The sequence below is a fragment of the Thamnophis sirtalis genome, unplaced genomic scaffold (assembly GCF_051295495.1).
Source record: "Thamnophis sirtalis isolate CommonGarterSnake01/CBP01778 unplaced genomic scaffold, rThaSir2_p1.2 scaffold_11, whole genome shotgun sequence".
Lineage (NCBI taxonomy): Eukaryota > Metazoa > Chordata > Lepidosauria > Squamata > Natricidae > Thamnophis > Thamnophis sirtalis.
In genome coordinates this window covers 66,000,310-66,008,524 of record NW_028261391.1, presented here as the reverse complement: position 1 = coordinate 66,008,524, position 8,215 = coordinate 66,000,310, and positions in this window count along the sequence as shown.

Sequence of the window (8,215 nt, the reverse complement as noted above, 5' to 3'; positions counted from 1 at the left end):
TTTGCAGAAAAATACTATGTTTAACATTGTACCATGAGCCAGTTACAGCATGTGTTCCCTTGAGGATTAATTGAAGCACACGATCTGATCAGGATGCTTAACTAACTGAAAAAAAAATTACTTGACAGATAACAAGCATGCAGTATGGTTGAACGGTACCAATTTTATAAGCTGCTAGATAATGGCCACTACTTACCTTGGGAATAGTTATTATATTTTACTGTGACCTAAACTAATATAATGGGATTTATAAGCATACAAATAGATAGTGCCTTTCTTTACAGCCCAATTTTATGGATGTTTATTCAGAAGGATGTATTATACTGATAATACTCAATATATGCTTATTACAATGAAAAGTATGCTGCCTGATCCATCAGACTAAATCAGCATTAATTTTATGGCATACGATGTCCCTTTATTTAGCATCCTCTCCCCTGTCTCCTTTGTATCTGTTGCTATGGAAATTATAGTAATACAATAACTTGTAATTCAAAGTCCTAGTTAGAAAAAAAAATCTTCAAAAGTTGTTTGTGTGCTCTTCTCTCTCTAAATGCACTCACATGTTTTATATTTCAGAAAGGACAACTAACGTAAGAAGTGTTATGAGAAATTGTAATTTCTCTGGAATAAGAAATTCTCTGGAAGGTGATAATTCACAAAGGTTGTGTGGTATTAATTTTTTTCCTTCGTGCTGTGCCTTTTTGCCTCTTGATCGTAGAAATGTGTTCCTTTGAATTATAAGTAAATATTATCTAGAGTGTTTGAAGTGCCAAGATTTCTGCTCTTGGTTTTGTTCATTTGCATTATAAGACAAAAGGCTTTTAAAAGTAAAATTGGGCCCTTGGCGAAAAAAATGTTCACCATAGAATTGAAATCGTTGCTGGTGTCAACTCACACCCATTTAACAAAAAGAAGCGTTCGTGGGGACATGCCGCATATGTGAATCATAATTTAATTTTTTTACAGCAGTTATTAAGTCACAAAGGGCAAGGAATGCAAATGCTTCTTTAATTTCTTTTTTACAAGATTTGAAACAATATATGAAAATGCAGCAAAGAAGCAGCAAATTAATCCTTATGTCTTTGTATTTTCATTGTTATCCAAGAGAATCTACCTACACGTGTGAATGCGTATTGCAGACATAAAGCCAATCTGGATACTGCAGTAAACAACTCCATTGCTTATTCTTAGATTTTGGGGGAAAAAAATATCTACATATTCCTAGGCTCTCTGCAAAATCTATTTGTTGACATGCCTGATTAGGACTTAGTTGTACACCTAAAAGGGAAAGGACATTGTGTCATCTCACAAGTAACATTTTCCCATGCAGAGCAGGATGTTCAAGAGGTCAAAACATTACCACAAGCCCAGAAAGTTTTTTTTCCCTCTGTCTTAAAAGGGATGATCACAGACCCAGTTTTATTAATCCAGCACCAACCTTTATATTTATACACACACAAACACACACACAGAGAGAGAGAGAGAGAGAGAGAGAGAGAGAGAGAGAGAGAGAGAGAGAGAGAGAGAGAGAGAGAGAGAGAGAGAGAGAGAGAGAGAGAGAGAGAGAGAGATTTCTTATCTTCCTAGACATCACCAATTATTCAGTAGTTAAAAATCCATCAATGCATGTTTAGAGCACATTTGTTCATTTTCTAAAGTGTGGGGAAAAAAGCAACATTTCTCACAATTTTTCTTTTAGTTTCTAGTTACAGTTTTTTAGTAAAGCAAACAAAAAAAGCGCTACTTCCTTTTTGGAGAACAATTTCACTGTGGTTTCTTTGACTTAAATGACCTTATCAACGTTTTCAATCTTGGAACTGTTAGAACCACAAAATACAGAATGACCTGACAGTTTTATTATATAGAACTGAGCTACATGATTCCTACGTTGGTGAGCCTGATTCCATGAAACTAGGGGATCTTAAGGAATGGAGAGAGTTCCAAATCTCCCGTAAAAAAGAGGATATGGGAAGAAAAAGTGCCAAAAGAAGAAAACTCCAGCCCACTACACCACCTCTAATTTCAGAAACTGAACATTTTAAAACCAAACTATATCAGTGCCTAGGTTAGTGCAAAATATCTGTCACCTGGCCTGTCACCTTTAATTTGCAGCTGTATAATCCCAGGGCAATCAGCCCTGAGTGAATATATTTCCCCAGTAAACTCTGCTGTCCCTTGGGAAGTTTGCAACTTTAGTCGTCCTATTTTGCGCTATACGATATATTTATTTCTCCAGTGCACAAATATATAAAACTGACAGTGTCCTGCATAAAAGATGTCAATCATGGAAAGACTTGCTGGCTGTCCTTCTTCCACTTTTTTGAGTGTCATGTAGCCCAGTATGAAAATGCTAAGCAATGCTGCTTAGGAAACAGCCATTGCTTCTTTTTCAAAGAATCATTAACTAAGCATACTTAAACCTATTGAAATCTCTGTTAATGTGAGGCTATTACTGAGACATGCCCTTGTGACCTCTAGACTGGACTACTGCAACGTGCTCTACATGGGGCAGCCCTTGAAGAGCATTCGGCAACTTCAGCTTGTCCAGAATGCAGCCGCGCGAGCGATCGTGGGTGCACCTCGGTTCACCCACGTAACACCTATCCTCCGCGAGCTGCACTGGCTGCCTATTGGTCTCCGGATACGCTTCAAGGCGCTAGTCGTCACTTATAAAGCCCTTCATGGTATTGGACCTGGGTACTTGAGAGACCGCCTGCTGCCAATTACCTCCTCTAGACCAATTAGATCCCACAGATTAGGCCTTCTCTGAATTCCATCCGCCGGCCAGTGTTGACTGGCGACTACCCGGAGGAGAGCCTTCTCGGTGGCTGCTCCGACCCTCTGGAACGAACTCCCCGTGGAGATTCGAACCCTTACCACACTCCAGGCCTTCCGCAAAGCCCTAAAAACCTGGCTGTTCCAACAGGCCTGGGGCTAAAGAGCTTTTGCCCCCGTCTCGAATGGTATGACTGTTGCGTGTTTTAAATTATGTATTGTTGCATGTCGTTTTAATTTTTGTTTGTATCCTCCTCCCTTGGTTGAGTTGTGAGCCGCCCTGAGTCCCCTTCGGGGGAAAAGGGTGGCATATAAATAAAATAAACATTCAAACATTCAACATTCAAATCCTGGGATAGACACAGTTTAATACAGTGGTAGTCAACTTTTTTCTACCTACTGCCCACTAATGGATCTTTCTTGATGGAAAAATTTTCTTACCACCCACCAGTTTTTGCGCAAGTGCGGAATATTTTTTTAGAAAGGAGGGTGTTTAAAAAAAAAAGAAATGTACATTTATCTTTTTATTTCTACTTTATGCATGTTCATAATGTTTTTAACTTTATAAAGTTTAATTAGAAGACAACAAAGTAAATTGAAATTAGCTTTACTAGTGCTTAATGAGATCTTTGAGGCTGATGCTGCGAAACTAAATATTTGATATCTGGTTCGATTTTCGTAAGGAACACTGTATTAGGTGCCAATTTTTATTAAGTGTCACCATCAAAACAAAATTCCTTTTCCTGCCTTCTTCTTCTTTACCTTTCTTATAGTATTTCACTATATCAAGGATCTCGTTTTCCCTTTTTTTATTTTCTCCTTCTCCTTCCTTTACTTATTTCTTTCTTTTATTTTATAAGGTAACAAAACTTAATTTATGAGCCAGACTAAACACTGCTTACTCTCCTCCTTTATTTTATCCCCCTTTCTCTATTTTTCTTCCCTTTTTTTGTTAATTTTTTTTATCTTTTCCTTTTTATCTCCTTTTTTTTTAACCTTCCTTAGGGCAATGTACAAAAGTAAGGCTGAGCTAGTTAGCCCACTTATTATTATTAGCCAACAACAATTCTCTCCTGCCTATAACTTTTCTTTCTCCTATTTTGCAACTGCTCTGCTCCGCTTTATTTCATAAGATAACAAAACTTACCTGCCTGTCCCTGCTATCAGTTTCCACTCCTCCCCTTCCTCTTCCCAAGTGTTTGCTTGTTTGCGTCCACGCACACGTTGGTTTATTGATGTGTGCGCTCGCTCCTGCCCACTCGCTCAAAAGGAGGTTTTAACCTCCGATGTCCATACCGCCCACCTGGAATCCCGAAACGCCCACTAGTGGGCGGTAGGGACCAGGTTAATGACCCATGGTTTAATATATTGTATCACTTTAACCATGGATCAAAGCTGACAGCTTCTATTTAATTTGAATATTCTTATTTTTTTGAGGCATTCCTCTTGGATGTGTGTTTTTTTTAATAAAAAAAACGATGCTAATTTGTCCAAATAATATTGTACAGCAGATGCTCAAATTATTGCTGGTGTAAATATTAGAACATAAAAGTTTATGGTATTTTAATAGATTGCTCTTTGCCTTATATTATTGCACAACTGTATATTATTAGTTTGTAATGCAGAAGAATTTGTCATTCATAAGGGGGAAAATCCTTCACAGTTTCTGGAAGAGGGGCTTTATTTAATGCCATCCTACTTCTGTTTCTGGGCGGCAGAAAAAGGGAAGAATTGGATTTATCCTCTTCACTTTCTCTGTGCTCAAATAGGTGATAAGTGATCTGAATGGGATGTTTGCTGCTGGATGAGGAAGTGTGCATAGCAGCTTTCTGCTATTCTGTAAAAATGGAGTGGAGCCACAGAAGGCAATCAGCCCAAACAGCTGCTGTTCAGTCTACTGGGCCTCCGTGAAATAAATGCTGATGGTAGGTAAGCAGTGCTTGTGGAGTAACTCTGAATAAAGCTAAAATGAAACCTCCATTAAAGTATAACAGAACAAAATAACAAATTTGGAAGCTCAAATTTGGGCACTTGCAAGTCTTCTAGTCCAATTCCCTGTTCAGACAGGAAAGCCTACACCGTTTTAGACAAATGGTTGTCCAATTTCTTCTTAAAAACTTCCAGTGTTGGGGCATCCAGAACTTCTGGAGGCAATTCATTCTGCCCATTAATTGTTCTAACTGTCAGGAAATTCCTTCTTACTCCTAGGTTGCTTCTCTCCTTGATTAGTTACCGTCCATTGCTTCTTGTCCTGCCTTCAGGTGGTTTGGAGAATAGCTTGACTCCCTCTTCCTTGTAGCAAGTTAGGGTTTTTCAAACAGTTAAGCAGAGTCATCCACACGGTGACTCTGGCAGCAACTAGCCCAGCCTGACCTCAGCTCTTGCCTTTTTCCTTTTACATTTTTTTTTCATGATGGCAGGCAAGAGCTGAGTTGAAATCCTCTCTGAAACAGCTGGAAAAGGTACGTGTGGGTCGGAGGGAGGGGGAAGAATTCAAACTCCATCCTCCTGGTGCAACTTTTTGTGTATGTGTGTGTGTGTGTGAGAGAGGGAGGGAGGGAGCATATTGAGACGGTTCTTTAGTTTATGCACTATGTAACACTCTAATACCATGCCTTTGGGTCTTCTGAAATTTTAATTATCCAATCATAAGCAAAAACAATGTTTTCAGTAGAAAACATTGAATTTCTACTTCTACTTACACCTGCCAGCCAAAATGCTGCTAGTGGTATTGCTAACATGGGCTGAGGAGGAAAACCTAAATTTTCTGAATCCTGGTGCAACGTGTGTGTGTGTGTGTGTGTGTGTGTGTGTGTGTGTGTGTGTTTGAGAAAGGGGGGAAGGAGGGAGAGAGGGAGGAAGGAGGGGAAGGGAGAAGAAAAAGAAGGAAGGAAACTTATTTAGCAAATAAGTTTAGAAAAACAAATGCTGTCGCTTTAAATCGGAACTGAGCATGCCTGGCTGTGGAATTCTGGGAGTTGAAGTCCACAAGTTTAAAAAAAATGCTGCCTCACCAGCCATAAACCTCACCGCACGTCACTGGTAGCAACCCCTCAGATACTGGAACACTGCTATCATGTCACCCCTAGTTCTTCTTTCTGGTAGTCAGAGAGGTACTCTCTGGTACTGTACCATGTACTTGGTAGCATGGCATGAAAACATTTTTGTTTAAAAATAATGCTAACTTATTTTTAAAAATGGAAAACTGTCCAATCTCAAATGCTTGCTTAATTGAATTGAATATAGCACTAGTTCCATTATAGTACATTAAAGTAAGTGTTACCAGATTCCATATCATTATCAGCTTCTTTTTTGATATGAGTAATTTGAAAAAAAAATCACACTTCCATTCTTAACAAGGCAAGTGAAATGAAACCAAGCAATTCTCGCTGTTTTATTGCAACTCAACAGCTCAGCTGACACTCATTGGTGTCAGTGAAGGAGGTGAAAGAAGACAGTAATCACAACCATACAAAACCCTTCACTTTTTTACATGCTTCACACGACGCAGATAATGTTGCCAGCTGTTCAGAGTGGCCTTGCGGCAAGATGAATGGCAAATAAATGTAATAAATACATTAAATAATAAATAATTAAAAAGGGGATTAACTTTGATGATGCCCTTGAGGCTTAATATTTTTAAATAGTTTGTATATTTTCACATTACGTAAGTGCTTAATGAACAATGTAATGTCTGGATCAATTTATTTATAGTAATACTTTTCCCACTCCTAATTTCTAATCCTACTATCCAGTGGTGGGTTTCAAAAATCGTTGGAACCTACTCTGTGGGTGTGGCCTCCTTTGTGGGAGTGGCTTGCCACCCATGTGATCGGATGGGAGTGGCTTGCCGCCCATGTGACCAGATATGAAATTATGAATTAGTACTTAGGTCGGTCCAAGTAGCTATTCAGAAGTTAGTGGTTAGAAGCAATCGTAAAGCAAGATATGGAATTAAAACCAGAAATATTTTGTTGGCTACTTGAAAGGGAGTATAATATATATTTAATTTTACACATGTTAGCAGCTGCTGGAATTGTGTTTGCACAACAGTAGAAAAACAGGGATATGTACATGAATAAATATTACAATGTGCAGGAATAAATAAATTGACAATTAAAATCAAGAAGTCTTTGAATACTTTTTCACGTGGGATTGGTTTTAGCAACTGCCAACTAACGGAAACAGAAATTAGAAATCCAAAAGTATGAAAGAAAACACCAATCATGTAAGGAAAGGTCCCTAAAATGTATAAGGAAATATTACTAGATCATTATTAATGTGTAGATAACTGCGGGACATTACACACCCACCAGTGGTGGGTTTCAAAAAAGTTTGGAACCTCTTCTGTAGGTGTGGCCTGCTTTCTGGGTCCACTGGTGGAACCTCTTCTAACCGGTTCGTTAGATTTGACGAACCGGTTCTACCAAATAGGTGCGAACTGGTAGGAACCCACCTCTGCTACTATCCAACTATTTATAAAACAAGTCCTTGAGGCTTAATTTTGTGGATATCATCTTGCCTCTTTTATAATTTCAAACAACTTGCTGAAATCACCAAAAAGACACGTTTATCTGTATCTGAAAAAAGTCTCCCTTCAACTGGAGAAAAAATTACAATCTGAAAAGTGCATTAGAAACAATGAATATTGGTTCTATGTCCTTATATTTAGGCTGCATCACAGCTGCATCACAGCTGCAAACTTAATGGAAGACCCCGTCTCCCTGTTACTTAACCCACCGGTCGATTAAGGTTTTTATCTGTTGCTTGTGATAAACGACAATCCAGATGCAGATCCTGATTTTAGGTTTCCTCAAATCTGGAAGGAAAAAAAAGGCTTTCCAAGTTATTGCCAGTGAAACAAGCTGTAATGCAAAATCCCTTTGGAGATGCTTGAACTGCCATTTTCCCCTCTGAAAGGAAACTATTTCAAATAATCTAAAAAGTCATTCTGTCTCTGAGTAAATATAGTTATATAAGGTCACTTTAGAGACAGCAACAGCAGAATAGTGACAGATTTCACAAGTGCTAATTTGAAAAGTAATAATTCTATGTAGGATTATGGAGAAATCAGGCTAGACAAAATTAATTGCTTTTTAAATTGAATTATATGATTAGGCAATGGAATGAACGGTCTGCAAGTTAAATGTATAAAATTTAATGCAGTTTTTCACACAACGTCACATGGAATCTTGCTTGGAAAATGAACTGGGATCAAATTTGAAAGCCCTTGATATAACTGTTCAGCCCTTAATATATTAAGTCAGAGTCAGAGAAAATATTTGATTTGTGTGATCTACAGGTGGTCTTCGACATAATAATTCATTTAGTGACTTTTCAAAGCTACAACAACACTGAAAGAAAATGAATTATGATTGTTTTTTAAACTTATGACCATTGCGGCATCTCCATGGTCACATGATCAAAATTAAGAAGA